The sequence below is a fragment of the Ambystoma mexicanum genome, chromosome 6q (genome assembly GCF_040938575.1).
Source record: "Ambystoma mexicanum isolate Mex_15411 chromosome 6q, UKY_AmexF1_1, whole genome shotgun sequence".
Lineage (NCBI taxonomy): Eukaryota > Metazoa > Chordata > Amphibia > Caudata > Ambystomatidae > Ambystoma > Ambystoma mexicanum.
Window position 1 is genome coordinate 1,638,788,319 of NC_090937.1, and position 20,731 is coordinate 1,638,809,049.

At 49.6% G+C, this 20,731-nt stretch overlaps 1 protein-coding gene across 3 annotated transcripts in view; it reads right to left on the bottom strand.

Moving 5' to 3' along the window:
• LOC138516938 (uncharacterized) overlaps nt 1-20,731 on the bottom strand; it is a 159,116-nt gene that overhangs the window by 128,107 nt on the left and 10,278 nt on the right. The window contains exon 1 of one of the 3 annotated variants that reach the window (XM_069632412.1): nt 16,432-16,516. The exons of 1 other annotated variant lie outside the window; for it this stretch is intronic. The gene's annotated coding sequence lies outside the window, so the exon portion shown is untranslated. Of the gene's footprint in view, nt 1-16,431; nt 16,517-20,731 lie in introns of those variants that run through there. One more of the 3 variants, XM_069632414.1, reaches the window with a different exon arrangement.

The following is a 20,731-nucleotide window of genomic DNA, read 5'->3' on the forward strand; positions in this document are numbered from 1 at the left end:
GTGTAAATGGAAGTGTGCTCTGCTGCTCTCTTTACAGTGCATTTTCTAGGTGTGAGTGGAAGCATGCACTGTTGCTCTCTGTACACTGCCTTTAGGTGTGAGTGGAAGCTTGCATTACTGCTCTCTGGAAGCATGCACTGCTTCTCTCTGTACTGTGCATTTAGTTGTTAGTGGAAGCATGCACTGCTGCTCTCTGTACAGTGTCTTAGGTGTGAGTGGAAGCATGCACTGCATCTCTCTGTACAGTGTGTTTAGGTGTGAGTGGAAGCATGAATTACTGCTCTCTGGAAGCGTGCACTGCTGCTCTCTGTACTGTGCCTTTAGGTGTGAGTGAAAGGATGCACTGCTGCTCTCTGTACAGTGTCTTTAGGTGTGAGTGGAAGCATGCATGAATGCTCTCTGGAAGCATGCACTGCTGCTCTCTGTACTGTGCATTTAGGTGTGAGTGGAAGCATGCACTGCTGCTCTCTGTACTGTGCCTTTAGGTTTTTAGGTGTGAGTGGAAGTATGCTCTGCTGCTCTCTTTACAGTGCCTTTTCTAGGTATCAGTGGAAGTGTGCACTGCTGCTCTCTGTACACTGCCTTTTCTAGGTGTGAGTGGAAGCGTGCAATGAGACACTCTGTAGGGGGTCTTTTCTAGGTGTGAGTGGAAGCGTGCATTGCTTCTTTCTGTACAGTGCATTTAGGTGTGAGCGGAGGCTTGCACTGCTGTGCTCAGTACAGTGCCTTTTCTAGGTGTGAGTGGAAGCTTGCACTGCTGCTCTCTGTACACTGCCTTGGGGTGTGAGAGGAAGCATGCACTGCTGCTCTCTGTATAGTGCCTTCTCTAGGTGTGAGTGGAAATGTGCTCTGCTGCTCTCTGTACAGTGCCCTTTCTAGGTGTGAGTGGAAGCTTGATGCTCTCTGTAACAGTGCTTTTTTAGTTGTGAAAGGAATCGTGCACTCCTGCTCTCTGTACAGTGCCTTTCCGTGTGAGTGGAAGTGAACACTGCTACTGTCTGTACACTGCATTTAGGTGTCATTGGAAGCGTGCACTGATTGTCTCTGTACACTGCATTTAGGTGTGAGTGGAAGTGTGCTCTGCTGCTCTCTTTACAGTGCATTTTCTAGGTTTCAGTGGAAGTGTGCACTGCTGCTTTCTGTATAGTGCCTTTTCTAGGTGTGAGTGGAAGCGTGCACTGCTGCTCTCTGTACACTCCCTTTTCTAGGTGTGAGTGGAAGCGTGCACTGAGGCACTCTGAAGGGGGTCTTTTCTAGGTGTGAGTGGAAGCGTGCATTGCTTCTTTCTGTACAGTGCATTTAGGTGTGAGAGGAAGCTTGCACTGCTTTGTCCAGTACAGTGCCTTTTCTATGTGTGAGTGGAAGGATGCACTGCTGCTCTCTGTACACTGCTTTTTGGTGTGAGTGGAAGCATGCGCTGCTGCTCTCTGTACTGTGCCTTCTCTAGGTGTGAATGGAAGTGTGCTCTGCTGCTCTCTTTACAGTGCATTTTCTAGGTGTGAGTGGAAGCATGCACTGCTGCTCTCTGTACACTGCCTTTAGGTGTGAGTGGAAGCTTGAATTAATGCTCTCTGGAAGCATGCACTGCTTCTCTCTGTACTGTGCATTTAGTTGTTAGTGGAAGCATGCACTGCATCTCTCTGTACAGTGTGTTTAGGTGTGAGTGGAAGCATGCATTACTGCTCTCTGGAAGCGTGCACTGCTGTTCTCTGTACTGTGCCTTTAGGTGTGAGTGGAAGCATGCACTGCTGCTCTCTGTACAGTGTCTTTAGGTGTGAGTGGAAGCATGCATTAATGCTCTCTGGAAGCATGCACTGCTGCTCTCTGTACTGTGCATTTGGGTGTGAGTGGAAGCATGCACTGCTGCTCTCTGTACTGTGCCTTTAGGTTTTTAGGTGTGAGTGGAAGTATGCTCTGCTGCTCTCTTTACAGTGCCTTTTCTAGGTATCAGTGGAAGTGTGCACTGCTGCTCTCTGTACACTGCCTTTTCTAGGTGTGAGTGGAAGCGTGCAATGAGACACTCTGTAGGGGGTCTTTTCTAGGTGTGAGTGGAAGCGTGCATTGCTTCTTTCTGTACAGTGCATTTAGGTGTGAGCGGAAGCTTGCACTGCTGTGCTCAGTACAATGCCTTTTCTAGGTTTGAGTGGAAGCATGCACTGCTGCTCTCTGTACACTGCTTTTTGGTGAGAGTGGAAGTGTGCACTGTTTCTCTCTGTACAGTGATTTTTTCTAGGTGTGAGTGGAAGTGTGCATTGCTCCTCTCTGTACTGTACCTTTTCTAGGTATCAGTGGAACTGTGCACTGCTGCTTTTTGTACATTGTGCCTTTTCTAGGTGTGAGTGGAAGCGTGCACTCGTGCTCTCTGTACAATGCCTTTAGGTGTGAGTGGACGTGTGCTCTGCTGATCTCTTTTCTGTGCATTTTCTAGGTATCGGTAGAACTTTGCACTGCTGATCTCTGAACACTGCCTTGGGGTGCGAGAGGAAGTGTGCACTGCTGCTCTCTGTATAGTGCCTTCTCTAGGTGTGAGTGGAAGGGTGCTCTGCTGCTCTCTGTACATTGCCTTTTCTAGGTGTGAGTGGAAACTTGCTGCTCTCTGTAACAGTGCTTTTCTAGGTGTGAGTGGAAGCGTGTACTCCAGCTCTCTCTACAGTGCCTTTCAGTGTGAGCAGAAGTGAGCACTGCTACTGTCTGTACACTGCTTTTAGGTGTGAGTGGAAGTGTACTCTGCTGATCTCTTTACAGTGCATTTTCTATGTATCAGTGGAAGCGTGCACTGCTGCGTTCTGTACAGTGCCTTTTATAGGTGTGAGTGGAAGCATGCACTGCTCTTCTCTGTACAGTGCCTTTTCTAGGTATCAGTGGAACTGTGCACTGCTGCTCTCTGTACATGGCCTTGGGGTGCGAGAGTAAGCATGCACTGCTGCTCTCTGTACACTGTGCATTTTCTTGGTGTCAGTGGAAGTGTGCACTGCTGCTCTCTGTACAGTGCCTTTTATAGGTGTGAGTGGAAGCATGCACTGCTCTTCTCTGTACAGTGCCTTTTCTAGGTATCAGTGGAACTGTGCACTGCTGCTCTCTGTACATGGCCTTGGGGTGCGAGAGGAAGCATGCACTGCTGCTCTCTGTATAGTGCCTTCTCTAGGTGTGAGTGGAAGTCTGCTCTGCTGCTCTCTGTACAGTGCCATTTCTAGGTGTGAGTGGAAGCTTGCTGCTCTCTGTAACAGTGCTTTTCTAGTTGTGAGAGGAATCGTGCACTCCTGCTCTCTGTACAGTGCCTTTTCTATGTGGGAGTTGAAGTGTGCACTGCTGCTCTCCATACAGTGCCTTTTCTAGGTGTGAGGTTTGTGCCCAACAGCTCTTGGTACAGTACGTTTTCTAGGTGTGAGTGGAAGCGTGCGCTGCTGCTCTCTGTATAGTGCATTTTCTAGGTATCAGTGGAAGCGTGCACTGCTGCTCTCTGTACAAAGCCTTTAGATGTGAGTGGAAGCATGCACTGCTGCTCTCTGTATAGTGCCTTTTCTAGGTGTGAGTGGAAGCATGCACTGAGGCTCTCTGTAGGGTACCTTTTCTAGGTGTGAGTGGAAGCATGCACTGCTGCTCTCTGTACAGTGCCTTTTCTAGGTGTGGGTGGAATGATGCATAGCAGCTCTCTGTACAGTGCCTTTTCTAGGTATCAGTGGACCTGTGCACTGCTGCTCTCTGTACACTGTGCCTTCTCTAGGTGTGAGTGAAAGCGTGCACTCCTGCTCTCTGTACAGTGCCTTTTCTAGGTGGGAGTTGAAGTGTGCACTGCTGCTCTCCATACAGTGCCTTTTCTAGGTGTGAGAGGTTTGTGCCCAACAGCTCTCGGTACAGTACGTTTTCTAGGTGTGAGTGGAAGCGTGCACTGCTGCTCTCTGTATAGTGCATTTTCTAGGTATCAGTGGAACTGTGCACTGCTGCTCTCTGTACACTACGCCTTTTCTAGGTGTGAGTGGAAGCTTGTACTGCTGCTCTCTGTACAGTGCCTTTTCTAGGTATCAGTGGAACTTTGCACTGCTGCTCTCTGTACACTGCCTTGGAGTGCGAGAGGAAGCATGCACTGCTGCTCTCTGTATAGTGCCTTCTCTAAGTGTGAGTGGAAGTGTGCTCTGCTGCTCTCTGTACAGTGCCTTTTCTAGGTGTGAGTGGAAGCTTGATGCTCTTTGTAACAGTGCTTTTCTAGTTGTGAGAGAAAGTGTGCACTCCTGCTCTCTGTACAGTGCCTTTCAGTGTGAGTGGAAGTGAGCACTGCTACTGTCTGTAGACTGCATTTACGTGTGAGTGGAAGCATGCACTGATGATCTCTGTACACTGCATTTAGGTGTGAGTGGAAGTGTGCTCTGCTGCTCTCTTTACAGTGCATTTTCTAGGTATCAGTGGAAGCGTGCACTGTTTGTATCTGTATGGTGCCTTTTCTAGGTGTAAGTGGAAGCATGCAGAGGCTCTCTGTATGGTGCCTGTTCTAGGTGTTAGTGCAAGCGTGCACTGAGGCTCTCTGCCTTTTCTAGGTCTGAGTGGAAGCGTGCACTGCTGCTTTCTGTATAGTGCCTTTTCTAGGTGTGAGTGGAAGCGTGCACTGAGGCTCTGTAGGGTGCCTTTTCCAGGTGTGAGCGCAAGCATGCACTGATGCTCTCTGTACACTGCATTTAGGTGTGAGAGGAAGCGTGCACTGCTGCTCTCTGTACAGTGCCTTTTCTAGGTATCAGTGGAACTGTGCACTGCTGCTCTCTATACACTGTGCCTTTTCTTGGTGTGAGTGGAAGTGTGCACTACTGCTCTCTGTAAAGTGCCTTTAGGTGTGAGTGGAAGCTTGCACTGCTGCTCTCTGTACACTGCCTTGGGGTGTGAGAGGAAGCATGCACTGCTGCTCTCTGTATAGTGCATTCTCTAGGTGTGAGTGGAAGTGTGCTCTGCTGCTCTCTGTACAGTGCCCTTTCTAGGTGTGAGTGGAAGCTTGATGCTCTCTGTAACAGTGCTTTTCTAGTTGTGAAAGGAATCGTTCACTCCTGCTCTCTGTACAGTGCCTTTCAGTGTGAGTGGAAGTGAACACTGCTACTGTCTGTACACTGCATTTAGGTGTCATTGGAAGCGTGCACTGATTCTCTCTGTACACTGCATTTAGGTGTGAGTGGAAGTGTGCTCTGCTGCTCTCTTTACAGTGCATTTTCTAGGTTTCAGTGGAAGTGTGCACTGCTGCTTTCTGTATAGTGCCTTTTCTAGGTGTGAGTGGAAGCGTGCACTGCTGCTCTCTGTACACTCCCTTTTCTAGGTGTGAGTGGAAGCGTGCACTGAGGCACTCTGAAGGGGTCTTTTCTAGGTGTGAGTGGAAGCGTGCATTGCTTCTTTCTGTACAGTGCATTTAGGTGTGAGAGGAAGCTTGCACTGCTTTGTCCAGTACAGTGCCTTTTCTATGTGTGAGTGGAAGCATGCACTGCTGCTCTCTGTACACTGCTTTTTGGTGTGAGTGGAAGCATGCGCTGCTGCTCTCTGTACTGTGCCTTCTCTAGGTGTAAATGGAAGTGTGCTCTGCTGCTCTCTTTACAGTGCATTTTCTAGGTGTGAGTGGAAGCATGCACTGCTGCTCTCTGTACACTGCCTTTAGGTGTGAGTGGAAGCTTGCATTACTGCTCTCTGGAAGCATGCACTGCTTCTCTCTGTACTGTGCATTTAGTTGTTAGTGGAAGCATGCACTGCTGCTCTCTGTACAGTGTCTTAGGTGTGAGTGGAAGCATGCACTGCATCTCTCTGTACAGTGTGTTTAGGTGTGAGTGGAAGCATGCATTACTGCTCTCTGGAAGCGTGCACTGCTGCTCTCTGTACTGTGCCTTTAGGTGTGAGTGGAAGCATGCACTGCTGCTCTCTGTACAGTGTCTTTAGGTGTGAGTGGAAGCATGCATGAATGCTCTCTGGAAGCATGCACTGCTGCTCTCTGTACTGTGCATTTAGGTGTGAGTGGAAGCATGCACTGCTGCTCTCTGTACTGTGCCTTTAGGTTTTTAGGTGTGAGTGGAAGTATGCTCTGCTGCTCTCTTTACAGTGCCTTTTCTAGGTATCAGTGTAAGTGTGCACTGCTGCTCTCTGTACACTGCCTTTTCTAGGTGTGAGTGGAAGCGTGCAATGAGACACTCTGTAGGGGGTCTTTTCTAGGTGTGAGTGGAAGCGTGCATTGCTTCTTTCTGTACAGTGCATTTAGGTGTGAGCGGAAGCTTGCACTGCTGTGCTCAGTACAGTGCCTTTTCTAGGTGTGAGTGGAAGCATGTACTGCTGCTCTCTGTACACTGCTTTTTGGTGAGAGTGGAAGTGTGCACTGTTTCTCTCTGTACAGTGATTTTTTCTAGGTGTGAGTGGAAGTGTGCATTGCTCCTCTCTGTACTGTACCTTTTCTAGGTATCAGTGGAACTGTGCACTGCTGCTTTCTGTACATTGTGCCTTTTCTAGGTGTGAGTGGAAGCGTGCACTCGTGCTCTCTGTACAATGCCTTTAGGTGTGAGTGGACGTGTGCTCTGCTGATCTCTTTTCAGTGCATTTTCTAGGTATCGGTGGAACTTTGCACTGCTGCTCTCTGTACACTGCCTTGGGGTGCGAGAGGAAGTGTGCACTGATGCTCTCTGTATAGTGCCTTCTCTAGGTGTGAGTGGAAGGGTGCTCTGCTGCTCTCTGTACATTGCCTTTTCTAGGTGTGAGTGGAAACTTGCTGCTCTCTGTAACAGTGCTTATGTAGGTGTGAGTGGAATCGTGCACTCCAGATCTCTGTACAGTGCCTTTCAGTGTGAGCAGAAGTGAGCACTGCTACTGTCTGTACACTGCTTTTAGGTGTGAGTGGAAGTGTGCACTGATGCTCTCTGTACAGTGCATTTTCTATGTATCAGTGGAAGCGTGCACTGCTGCGTTCTGTATAGTGGCTTTTATAGGTGTGAGTGGAAGCATGCACTGCTCTTCTCTGTAGAGTGCCTTTTCTAGGTATCAGTGGAACTGTGCACTGCTGCTCTCTGTACATGGCCTTGGGGTGCGAGAGGAAGCATGCACTGCTGCTCTCTGTACACTGTGCATTTTCTCGGTGTGAGTGGAAGTGTGCACTGCTGCTCTCTGTACAGTGCCTTTTATAGGTGTGAGTGGAAGCATGCACTGCTCTTCTCTGTACAGTGCCTTTTCTAGGTATCAGTGGAACTGTGCACTGCTGCTCTCTGTACATGGCCTTGGGGTGCGAAAGGAAGCATGCACTGCTGCTCTCTGTATAGTGCCTTCTCTAGGTGTGAGTGGGAGTCTGCTCTGCTGCTCTCTGTACAGTGCCCTTTCTAGGTGTGAGTGGAAACTTGCTGCTCTCTGTAACAGTGCTTTTCTAGTTGTGAGAGGAATCGTGCACTCCTGCTCTCTGTACAGTGCCTTTCAGTGTGAATGGAAGTGAGCACTGCTACTGTCTGTACCCTGCATTTAGGTGTGAGTGGAAGCGTGCACTGATGCTCTCTGTACTGTGCCTTTAGGTGTGAGTGGAAGCATGCACTGCTGCTCTCTGTACAGTGTCTTTAGGTGTGAGTGGAAGCATGCATTAATGCTCGCTGGAAGCATGCACTGCTGCTCTCTGTACTGTGCATTTGGGTGTGAGTGGAAGCATGCACTGCTGCTCTCTGTACTGTGCCTTTAGGTTTTTAGGTGTGAGTGGAAGTATGCTCTGCTGCTCTCTTTACAGTGCCTTTTCTAGGTATCAGTGGAAGTGTGCACTGCTGCTCTCTGTACACTGCCTTTTCTAGGTGTGAGTGGAAGCGTGCAATGAGACACTCTGTAGGGGGTCTTTTCTAGGTGTGAGTGGAAGCGTGCATTGCTTCTTTCTGTACAGTGCATTTAGGTGTGAGCGGAAGCTTGCACTGCTGTGCTCAGTACAATGCCTTTTCTAGGTTTGAGTGGAAGCATGCACTGCTGCTCTCTGTACACTGCTTTTTGGTGAGAGTGGAAGTGTGCACTGTTTCTCTCTGTACAGTGATTTTTTCTAGGTGTGAGTGGAAGTGTGCATTGCTCCTCTCTGTACTGTACCTTTTCTAGGTATCAGTGGAACTGTGCACTGCTGCTTTTTGTACATTGTGCCTTTTCTAGGTGTGAGTGGAAGCGTGCACTCGTGCTCTCTGTACAATGCCTTTAGGTGTGAGTGGACGTGTGCTCTGCTGATCTCTTTTCAGTGCATTTTCTAGGTATCGGTAGAACTTTGCACTGCTGCTCTCTGTACACTGCCTTGGGGTGCGAGAGGAAGTGTGCACTGCTGCTCTCTGTATAGTGCCTTCTCTAGGTGTGAGTGGAAGGGTGCTCTGCTGCTCTCTGTACATTGCCTTTTCTAGGTGTGAGTGGAAACTTGCTGCTCTCTGTAACAGTGCTTTTCTAGGTGTGAGTGGAAGCGTGTACTCCAGCTCTCTCTACAGTGCCTTTCAGTGTGAGCAGAAGTGAGCACTGCTACTGTCTGTACACTGCTTTTAGGTGTGAGTGGAAGTGTACTCTGCTGATCTCTTTACAGTGCATTTTCTATGTATCAGTGGAAGCGAGCACTGCTGCGTTCTGTATAGTGCCTTTTATAGGTGTGAGTGGAAGCATGCACTGCTCTTCTCTGTACAGTGCCTTTTCTAGGTATCAGTGTAACTGTGCACTGCTGCTCTCTGTACATGGCCTTGGGGTGCGAGAGGAAGCATGCACTGCTGCTCTCTGTACACTGTGCATTTTCTTGGTGTGAGTGGAAGTGTGCACTGCTGCTCTCTGTACAGTGCCTTTTATAGGTGTGAGTGGAAGCATGCACTGCTCTTCTCTGTACAGTGCCTTTTCTAGGTATCAGTGGAACTGTGCACTGCTGCTCTCTGTACATGGCCTTGGGGTGCGAGAGGAAGCATGCACTGCTGCTCTCTGTATAGTGCCTTCTCTAGGTGTGAGTGGAAGTCTGCTCTGCTGCTCTCTGTACAGTGCCATTTCTAGGTGTGAGTGGAAGCTTGCTGCTCTCTGTAACAGTGCTTTTCTAGTTGTGAGAGGAATCGTGCACTCCTGCTCTCTGTACAGTGCCTTTTCTATGTGGGAGTTGAAGTGTGCACTGCTGCTCTCCATACAGTGCCTTTTCTAGGTGTGAGGTTTGTGCCCAACAGCTCTTGGTACAGTACGTTTTCTAGGTGTGAGTGGAAGCGTGCGCTGCTGCTCTCTGTATAGTGCATTTTCTAGGTATCAGTGGAAGCGTGCACTGCTGCTCTCTGTACAAAGCCTTTAGATGTGAGTGGAAGCATGCACTGCTGCTCTCTGTATAGTGCCTTTTCTAGGTGTGAGTGGAGGCATGCACTGAGGCTCTCTGTAGGGTACCTTTTCTAGGTGTGAGTGGAAGCATGCACTGCTGCTCTCTGTACAGTGCCTTTTCTAGGTGTGGGTGGAATGATGCATAGCAGCTCTCTGTACAGTGCCTTTTCTAGGTATCAGTGGACCTGTGCACTGCTGCTCTCTGTACACTGTGCCTTCTCTAGGTGTGAGTGAAAGCGTGCACTCCTGCTCTCTGTACAGTGCCTTTTCTAGGTGGGAGTTGAAGTGTGCACTGCTGCTCTCCATACAGTGCCTTTTCTAGGTGTGAGAGGTTTGTGCCCAACAGCTCTCGGTACAGTACGTTTTCTAGGTGTGAGTGGAAGCGTGCACTGCTGCTCTCTGTATAGTGCATTTTCTAGGTATCAGTGGAACTGTGCACTGCTGCTCTCTGTACACTACGCCTTTTCTAGGTGTGAGTGGAAGCTTGTACTGCTGCTCTCTGTACAGTGCCTTTTCTAGGTATCAGTGGAACTTTGCACTGCTGCTCTCTGTACACTGCCTTGGAGTGCGAGAGGAATGCTCTCTGTATAGTGCCTTCTCTAAGTGGGAGTGGAAGTGTGCACTCCTGCTCTCTGTACAGTGCCTTTCAGTGTGAGTGGAAGTGAGCACTGCTACTGTCTGTAGACTGCATTTAGGTGTGAGTGGAAGCATGCACTGATGATCTCTGTACACTGCATTTAGGTGTGAGTGGAAGTGTGCTCTGCTGCTCTCTTTACAGTGCATTTTCTAGGTATCAGCGGAAGCGTGCACTGTTTGTATCTGTATGGTGCCTTTTCTAGGTGTAAGTGGAAGCATGCAGAGGCTCTCTGTATGGTGCCTGTTCTAGGTGTTAGTGCAAGCGTGCACTGAGGCTCTCTGCCTTTTCTAGGTCTGAGTGGAAGCGTGCACTGCTGCTTTCTGTATAGTGCCTTTTCTAGGTGTGAGTGGAAGCGTGCACTGAGGCTCTGTAGGGTGCCTTTTCCAGGTGTGAGTGCAAGCATGCACTGATGCTCTCTGTACACTGCATTTAGGTGTGAGAGGAAGCGTGCACTGCTGCTCTCTGTACAGTGCCTTTTCTAGGTATCAGTGGAACTGTGCACTGCTGCTCTCTATACACTGTGCCTTTTCTTGGTGTGAGTGGAAGTGTGCACTACTGCTCTCTGTAAAGTGCCTTTAGGTGTGAGTGGAAGCTTGCACTGCTGCTCTCTGTACACTGCCTTGGGGTGTGAGAGGAAGCATGCACTGCTGCTCTCTGTATAGTGCATTCTCTAGGTGTGAGTGGAAGTGTGCTCTGCTGCTCTCTGTACAGTGCCCTTTCTAGGTGTGAGTGGAAGCTTGATGCTCTCTGTAACAGTGCTTTTCTAGTTGTGAAAGGAATCGTTCACTCCTGCTCTCTGTACAGTGCCTTTCAGTGTGAGTGGAAGTGAACACTGCTACTGTCTGTACACTGCATTTAGGTGTCATTGGAAGCGTGCACTGATTCTCTCTGTACACTGCATTTAGGTGTGAGTGGAAGTGTGCTCTGCTGCTCTCTTTACAGTGCATTTTCTAGGTTTCAGTGGAAGTGTGCACTGCTGCTTTCTGTATAGTGCCTTTTCTAGGTGTGAGTGGAAGCGTGCACTGCTGCTCTCTGTACACTCCCTTTTCTAGGTGTGAGTGGAAGCGTGCACTGAGGCACTCTGAAGGGGTCTTTTCTAGGTGTGAGTGGAAGCGTGCATTGCTTCTTTCTGTACAGTGCATTTAGGTGTGAGAGGACGCTTGCACTGCTTTGTCCAGTACAGTGCCTTTTCTATGTGTGAGTGGAAGCATGCATTGCTGCTCTCTGTACACTGCTTTTTGGTGTGAGTGGAAGCATGCGCTGCTGCTCTCTGTACTGTGCCTTCTCTAGGTGTAAATGGAAGTGTGCTCTGCTGCTCTCTTTACAGTGCATTTTCTAGGTGTGAGTGGAAGCATGCACTGCTGCTCTCTGTACACTGCCTTTAGGTGTGAGTGGAAGCTTGCATTACTGCTCTCTGGAAGCATGCACTGCTTCTCTCTGTACTGTGCATTTAGTTGTTAGTGGAAGCATGCACTGCTGCTCTCTGTACAGTGTCTTAGGTGTGAGTGGAAGCATGCACTGCATCTCTCTGTACAGTGTGTTTAGGTGTGAGTGGAAGCATGCATTACTGCTCTCTGGAAGCGTGCACTGCTGCTCTCTGTACTGTGCCTTTAGGTGTGAGTGGAAGCATGCACTGCTGCTCTCTGTACAGTGTCTTTAGGTGTGAGTGGAAGCATGCATGAATGCTCTCTGGAAGCATGCACTGCTGCTCTCTGTACTGTGCATTTAGGTGTGAGTGGAAGCATGCACTGCTGCTCTCTGTACTGTGCCTTTAGGTTTTTAGGTGTGAGTGGAAGTATGCTCTGCTGCTCTCTTTACAGTGCCTTTTCTAGGTATCAGTGTAAGTGTGCACTGCTGCTCTCTGTACACTGCCTTTTCTAGGTGTGAGTGGAAGCGTGCAATGAGACACTCTGTAGGGGGTCTTTTCTAGGTGTGAGTGGAAGCGTGCATTGCTTCTTTCTGTACAGTGAATTTAGGTGTGAGCGGAAGCTTGCACTGCTGTGCTCAGTACAGTGCCTTTTCTAGGTGTGAGTGGAAGCATGCACTGCTGCTCTCTGTACACTGCTTTTTGGTGAGAGTGGAAGTGTGCACTGTTTCTCTCTGTACAGTGATTTTTTCTAGGTGTGAGTGGAAGTGTGCATTGCTCCTCTCTGTACTGTACCTTTTCTAGGTATCAGTGGAACTGTGCACTGCTGCTTTCTGTACATTGTGCCTTTTCTAGGTGTGAGTGGAAGCGTGCACTCGTGCTATCTGTACAATGCCTTTAGGTGTGAGTGGACGTGTGCTCTGCTGATCTCTTTTCAGTGCATTTTCTAGGTATCGGTGGAACTTTGCACTGCTGCTCTCTGTACACTGCCTTGGGGTGCGAGAGGAAGTGTGCACTGATGCTCTCTGTATAGTGCCTTCTCTAGGTGTGAGTGGAAGGGTGCTCTGCTGCTCTCTGTACATTGCCTTTTCTAGGTGTGTGTGGAAACTTGCTGCTCTCTGTAACAGTGCTTATGTAGGTGTGAGTGGAATCGTGCACTCCAGATCTCTGTACAGTGCCTTTCAGTGTGAGCAGAAGTGAGCACTGCTACTGTCTGTACACTGCTTTTAGGTGTGAGTGGAAGTGTGCACTGATGCTCTCTGTACAGTGCATTTTCTATGTATCAGTGGAAGCGTGCACTGCTGCGTTCTGTATAGTGGCTTTTATAGGTGTGAGTGGAAGCATGCACTGCTCTTCTCTGTAGAGTGCCTTTTCTAGGTATCAGTGGAACTGTGCACTGCTGCTCTCTGTACATGGCCTTGGGGTGCGAGAGGAAGCATGCACTGCTGCTCTCTGTACACTGTGCATTTTCTCGGTGTGAGTGGAAGTGTGCTCTGCTGCTCTCTGTACAGTGCCTTTTATAGGTGTGAGTGGAAGCATGCACTGCTCTTCTCTGTACAGTGCCTTTTCTAGGTATCAGTGGAACTGTGCACTGCTGCTCTCTGTACATGCCCTTGGGGTGCGAGAGGAAGCATGCACTGCTGCTCTCTGTATAGTGCCTTCTCTAGGTGTGAGTGGGAGTCTGCTCTGCTGCTCTCTGTACAGTGCCCTTTCTAGGTGTGAGTGGAAACTTGCTGCTCTCTGTAACAGTGCTTTTCTAGTTGTGAGAGGAATCGTGCACTCCTGCTCTCTGTACAGTGCCTTTCAGTGTGAGTGGAAGTGAGCACTGCTACTGTCTGTACCCTGCATTTAGGTGTGAGTGGAAGCGTGCACTGATGCTCTCTTTACAGTGCATTTTCTAGGTATCAGTGGAAGTGTGCACTGCTGCTTTCTGTATAGTGCCTTTTCTAGGTGTGAGTGGAAGTGTGCACTGCTTCTCTCTGTACAGTGCATTTAGGTGTGAGAGGAAGCTTGCACTGCTGTGCTCAGTACAGTGCCTTTTCTAGGTGTGAGTGGAAGAATGCACTGCTGCTCTCTGTACACTGCTTTTTGGTGTGAGTGGAAGTGTGCACTGCGGCTGTCTGTATGGTGCTTTTCTAGGTGTGAGTGCAAGCGTGCACTGAGGCTCTCTGTATGGTGTCTTTTCTATGTATGAGTGGAAGCGTGCACTGCTGCTCTCTGTACAGTGCATTTAGATGTGAGTGAAGCTTGCACTGCTGTGCTCGGCACAATGCCTTCTCTAGGTGTGAGTGGAAGTGTGCACTGAGGCTCTCTGTACACTGCATTTAGGTGTGAGTGGAAGCTTGCACTGCTGCTCTCTGTACAGTGACTTTAGATGCGAGTGGAAGCATGCACTGCTGCTCTCTGTACACTGCTTTTAGATGTGAGTGGAAGCTTGCATTACTGCTCTCTGGAAGCATGCACTGCTACTCTCTGTACTGTGCATGTAGGTGTGAGTGGAAGCATGCACGGCTGCTCTCTGTACAGTGCCTTTTCTAGGTGTGAGCGGAAGTGTGCACTGCTGCTCTCTGTACTGTGCCTTTAGCTGTGAGTCGAAGCATGCATTACTGCTCTCTGGAAGCATGCACTGCTGCTCTGTGTACAGTGTCTTAGGTGTGAGTGGAAGCAGGCACTGCTTCTCTCTGCACAGTCTTTAGGTGTGAGTGGAAGCATGCACTGCTGCTCTCTGTACACTGCCTTTAGATGTGAGTGGAAGCTTGCATTACTGCTCTCTGGAAGCATGCACTGCTACTCTCTGTACTGTGCATGTAGGTGTGAGTGGAAGCATGCACTGCTGCTCTCTGTACAGTGCCTTTTCTAGGTGTGAGCGGAAGTGTGCACTGCTGCTCTCTGTACTGTGCCTTTAGCTGTGAGTGGAAGCATGCATTACTGCTCTCTGGAAGCATGCACTGCTGCTCTGTGTACAGTGTCTTAGGTGTGAGTGGAAGCAGGCACTGCTTCTCTCTGCACAGAGTCTTTAGGTGTGAGTGGAAGCATGCATTACTGCTCTCTGGAAGCATGCACTGCTACTCTCTGTACTGTGCATGTAGGTGTGAGTGGAAGCATGCACTGCTGCTCTCTGTACAGTGCCTTTTCTAGGTGTGAGTGGAAGCATGCACTGCTTCTCTGTACAGTGTCTTTAGTTGTGAGTGGAAGCATGTATTACTGCTCTCTGGAAAAATCCACTGCTGCTCTGTGTACTGTGTCTTAGGTGTGAGTGGAAGCAGGCACTGCTTCTCTCTGCACAGAGTCTTTAGGTGTGAGTGGAAGCATGCATTATTGCTCTCTGGAAGCTTGCACTGCTGCTCTCTGTACTGTGCCTTTAGGTGTGAGTGGAAGCTTGCAATGCTGCTCTCTGTACAGTGTCTTTAGGTGTGAGAGGAAACATTCATTAATGCTCTCTGGAAGCATGCACTGCTGCTCTCTGTACTGTGCCTTTAGGCGTGAGTGGGAGCATTCACTGCTGCTCTCTGTACACTGCCTATAGACGTGAGTGGAAGCATGCACTGCTGATCTCTGTACAGTGTCTTTAGGTGTGAGTTTAAGCATGCATTACTGCTCTCTGGAAGCATGAGCTGCTTCTCTCTGTACTGTGCATGTAGGTGTGAGTGGAAGCATGCACTGCTGCTCTCTGTACACTGCCTATAGACATGAGTGGAGACATGCACTGCTGATCTCTGTACAGTGTCTTTAGGTGTGAGTTTAAGCATGCATTACTGCTCTCTGGAAGCATGCACTGCTGTTCTCTGTACTGTGCATTTAGGTGTGAGTGGAAGCATGCACTGCTGCTCTCTGTACTGTGCCTTTAGGTGTGAGTAGAAGCAGGCACTGCTGCTCTCTGTACTGTGCCTTTAGGTGTGTGTAGAAGCAGGCACTGCTGCTCTCTGTACTGTGCCTTTAGGTGTGAGTAGAAGCTGGCACTGCTGCTCTCTATACTGTGCCTTTAGCTGTGAGTGGAAGCAGACACTGCTGCTCTCTGTACTGTGCCTTTAGGTGCGAGTGGAAGCAGGCACTGCTGCTCTCTGTACTGTGCCATTAGATGTGAGTGGAAGCAGGCATTACGACATAAACATTCTGTATCCATCCACTAACCCATGAACTACTACCCCCACCCATCTAATCACTCACCCATCAGTTAATGTGCTTACCGTCTGCTTGACCACTTTCCGCTCACTCACCCACTGATCTACTCACCCATGCCATCTCCCCATTCACTCACAAATCCACTCTCTGCTCTGTCCATGCACTCACCCACCCCTGATCCATTCGCCACTGCCATTTACTCACTCACCCACAGGTCTACTCTCTCTTCCATCACTTGATCAACTCACTGACATTTCTCCCCTCTCTTCTCATCTATCTGCTCACTCGCCTATCATCCATCCATTGATCCAGCCCCGTGCCATCTAGCCACATACGTGTATCTTTCCACTCACACTCCCAGACAGTCCCCAATTTGCTAATTATTGTTGAGCTGCGCCTCCTATCGCAGCCTTGGCTCTTTTCTGTCGCTGTAAATAGCAGTCGCTTCTATCGCCCAAGTTAATGGCAGGCAGATTCTTTGAAAGGATAACATTTTGAGGATGGAAACACATAACCTTCAGGTTCTCCTCAGTTCCCAGCAGCGAGTACGTAACTTGCTGAGTTTTCTAACCGGCTCACCCATCTTCCCAGCTGATCATTAACTCGCCCTTCCACTCACTCGCTCATTAAATCCTTTATTTTTGCATCCACTCTTTTATGTATCCACTCACCCGCTCATTTATGCACCTACTCACTCCAGCACCCACTCACCCTTCTCCTTCTGCCTATTCACTTGCCCCCATCCTTTCAGACACTCCATTTCATATCGAAATAGATTGTCATTTTCACGTACTCCCTGAAAATGCGATTTTGAAGACCCTACTTGTTCGACTAAAACTTTCTTTTTTTTAAAATGGGGGATTACATGTATTCATCCACACACTCGCCCTTCCACGCACTCATCCGCCAGTGCAATGTTCACTTGTGTAGAACTAACCTAGTTGTCGTTGCTTGTTAAGGCTCTCTCTCTTCTTGCCACACACTCCACCCTCTCTCTCTCGCCTGGCGTATCCCACACTGGACTCACCTGCTTCTTGCCTCCTGTCCTGTTCTCTTATTTTCTTCTGTGTCGCGGCTGCTCCGCGCTCCTCCTTTCACCTCTGGGTTATGATAACCCGTGCATCCGTCCATTTTGGACCCATTATTTAGCAATACTCGCAGCCCTTTTTTCCCCCCAGAAAAGTGTTACATGAGCCTTGCTTGGTTTTTGGCATAAAAAGGCCGCAGATTTATTCTCCACAGATCATAAAACACACTGCACACATTAGTAGAGATACTTTGGAAGATGCGGCGACTGCTCCGTGTCCGAAACCTGCTTCCCCCTTGCTTTCCAAAAGTCCTCATAGGCCCAACTCTCCCAGCCCTTTTTGCCTGAGCCTCGCCTGCCCCTGCAGGTAACCTTGGGCGGGGAGAGTGCCGTTTCTTTGGGGGAAGCTGAGCCCTTGTTGTTCCCCCCCAGACGCCCCTGCCGTGTTAGGCTCCCAAGGGGCGCTGGGTCTGGAAAGGGCAAAGACCCTTCCCGCTTTCTCCTGGCTCTTCCGGAGTCTGTCTCTTGTGTTTGTTTACCCAAACACCGCCACACCGCCTGTCGTCCTGCGACGTCGACGACCAGGCCTCCTGATTGTCCCTGTTTGTAGGGTGGGTGGGTGGAAAACAAGTTCCTCGGCGGCAGGCGGGTCCCACTGCCAGGGGTGAATGATTTATGCAGAGGGGACCCGCCTGCTTTAAAGGGGGTAACTCCTCCCTTTTCCATTGTCCCGCTTTCGCGGGCTTTCTCTTCCTTTTGCCGCGCTCCTCCCTTCGCGGGCTTTCCTTGATTTTGCCGCGCTCTGCCTCCCCTCCTCTGAGGAGGGGGGGAGGGCGCTTTCGGAGGAGGACACCGCAGGGGTTATCGGGGGTGCCTCCTCCATTTTGGGTTTCCTCGTCGACACCTGGCATGTCCAGCGTCCCGCCTCCTTCTAAAGCGCCTAGAGGTCCAGGCCCGTGCCGCTCTCTGATTGGAGGATGCAGGTGGGGACGCAGAGCCTATTGGCTGACACCATTGTTTTCCAGGGGACTGTCCTGGGCATCGGGATCGCTTTCGTTTCCCCTCCACACAGAATGGGTTTCGATTCCTTTCCAGCCCTGATCTGGGAAAGCGCGACCAGGAAGTCCTGCCCCCAGGGGGCGACTCTGGCTACACAGGGCTCGCCTCCCCCTAGAATACCTGGGCTAGTGTCTGGGTGTCTCTGGGTCAACAGCTCGGTTCATAGGCTTCACTAAAATGGGGCAATTGCACCCCCCCTCCCCCCCAACCATCCCATCAAATTACTCATCTGGAGTCTGCTCCTTTGCACAGGCATCATTCAGGCACTCGATTTGCTCAGCCTTTCTTCTTCCTTAAAGGGACACCACCGGAATCTATAGGCCAGGCAGTGCTTTAAGTGGGGTAAGAAATTGAGGGGGGGGGCTCATTTGGCGGCGTGGCTTGCCGGATGGGCGTGGCTTAAAGAAGAGCATCTAAAAATGAACAGGGGTAAGGGGGATCTCGTCTGCATAACTAAGCGCATACTGCAACACTGCTGGTACAACCGAAACGTGTGGTCCTGGGCAAATCATTTAATTGCACTGTTGAGGGTGAGGCTTTTTAAAAAGAGAGACGTTTTCATATAAACTACAAGCAGCCCTTGCATTCGCGGGGGGGGGGGGCTACAAACAACTTGAGAGGGGCCCCAGCAGTGTCCGGGCTCAGCCTCACTTTTTGGAGACTGCAGGGGCCGATCCCGGCAGGCCCCAACCCACTTAAAGCACTGGCTCCTGCATGGATCAACACTTACCTATTTTTCATGCACCTCCGAATCGGGCCGGAGTCTCCCTGTGGCTTTTTTGATGTAGAACTGCACATTTCAAGAGGCAGTGCACCGAAGTTCAGCTTTAAACAGTTTGAGACGTTGCCCTAAATCACAGAGATTGGACGTTGTGCATGTATAGGCCTCTGCCAAACGTTGATACAGACAGTAAAGAACCCGTCCGTTCAGTACACTGTCCTATGCAGATGGCTCTCCAACTCCTACGTGCAGATAACTTATCAGAAACATGTGAAGGAAATGAGAAATAGTGATTGTTATTGCTGGTGTAAAGTGCATTCCCCAAGCTGGAGGTGTGCTCCTGATGAAACATCTCTCCGGCATCGGCTGAACATGTGGCCCACTGCTCGGCCTTGGCTGCAGCCACATCTGCAGGGGTTCACTGTATATTGCAACAGCCATGCGTCATAAAGTTTGACATCGTGGAAAAAAGGTGCAATTTCCTTTTTCATCCCAATTTTCCTGCGTCTGTGTTAACAAATTAAGTGAAACGATTTTGCCGCAAATGCAGTGCCACCTTTCCCATTTGAAAGTGTTATACAATGTTATTGACATTATAGAAAAAACAAGCAATGATATAACATGAGCAATAATTAACCCTTTCCCTTTGGCGCCACTCAATGTCCAGACAGCTATGGGACTGCAAAAGGCAAATACCATCCCTGACGGATTCTGTACTCTGTACTCTTTATTACTTTTCGTCTGAACTGTTCTGTCTCCAATGATAAGAGCCCACAATGGCTGTCCAGTCATGGGGTTAATGGGACAAACATTAACAACCTTTTGTCTCCACTCCTGTTGTGACTGTTACTCTCAGCCCTGTGCTGTAAAAGACACAACAGGGAGTGGAGACAAAAGGGTGTTAATGGTGGGTGGGGACACTGTACGTTTCCTGAGCTGTGAATAACAAAAGTGCCAGCCAGCCACAGCTTCTTGCAAACTGGTTTGAGCGAGCTGTCACTGCCCTGCACTTCTGTGAGTCACAGCTGCCTGACTTGATGATGGCGGGCTCATCTCCGGTAGCGACGGCGGCCGTGGCGGGATAATGACCCGCCCTCAAGTGGTGGGACCAGAGGGCCCTGGCAGTGTCCCGGCTGAAACTCACTTTTTGGAGGCCCTGGTCCACTTAAAGCACTGGGACCAGGCATATCTCTGGGGTGAGGGCCATCTCTGTTAGAGCAGGCTTTGTACATGCTAGGAACACTACTGCTTTTTAAATGATATGATAAATGGCCAGTAGAAAATACAATGCCTGACCCCTGGGCCCTCTAGCACCTCGCATGCACACATAATCACACTGTGTACATCGGAGGTGCTGGGGGTCCAGGGGCCAGGCACAGCATTTTTCTACTGGGCATTTATTATGGATGGCTAGTAAAAAAATCATGACTCACATTGATTGTGTGTGTGTGTGTGTGTGTGTATGTGTGTGTAAAGTGCTGGGGGAATAGGGAGAAGGCATGGCAATTTTACTGCAAATCTATGATAGCGCAAGCATGATAAGTGTTAATATATAGATAGACAGGAAGCATAAACAGTGTTGGTGTGTGGCTAGAGATTTTGGTCCATCTAGTCAAGCCACTTATTACTGTGGCGTGCCATTTTGTATTGGGCATCTTTGATAAAGCAAGCATGATAAGTGTTAATACGTGGCTGGGCAGTCCTTTTGATGCAGCCAGTTGGACATATTTTGATACTGTGGCATGGCATGTTTAATGGTAAAGCCAACGGGAGAATGATCTCACATGGGATACTGCCATAAACTGTCAGAACAAGCGTGGACATGTTTTCTTATAGCATCACTAACTGGGGTACCCAGCGTTGCCCGTGTCCTGATCGAGTGGTATCTCATGTGCCCTGGAGGATGTGGCTCTTGTCCTCCTGTTGGCAAGTCTTGCTTCAGTTTGCTCTGGTGTCTCATGTGCCCTGGAGAAAGCTGCTCTTGTCCTCGTGGTGGCAAGTCTTGCTTCAGTTTGCTCGGGCATCTCATTTGCCCTGGTGGATGTGGCTCTTGCCCCCTTGTTGGCAAGTCGTGCTGCTGTTTGCTCGGGCATCTCATTTGCCCTGGAGGATGTGGCTCTTGCCCCCTTGTTGGCAAGTCTTGCTTCAGTTTGCTCGGGCATCTCATTTGCCCTGGAGAAAGCTGCTCTTGTCCTTGGCAAGTCGTGCTGCTGTTTGCTCGGGCATCTCTTTTGCCCTGGAGAAAGCTGCTCTTGTCCTTTGCAAGTCGTGCTGCTGTTTGCTCGGGCATCTCTTTTGCCCTGGAGAAAGCTGCTCTTGTCATTGGCAAGTCGTGCTGCTGTTTGCTCGGGCATCTCTTTTGCCCTGGAGAAAGTTGCTCTTGTCCTTGGCAAGTCGTGCTGCTGTTTGCTCGGGCATCTCTTTTGCCCTGGAGAAAGTTGCTCTTGTCCTTGGCAAGTCGTGCTGCTGTTTGCTCGGGCATCTCTTTTGCCCTGGAGAAAGCTGCTCTTGTCCTTGGCA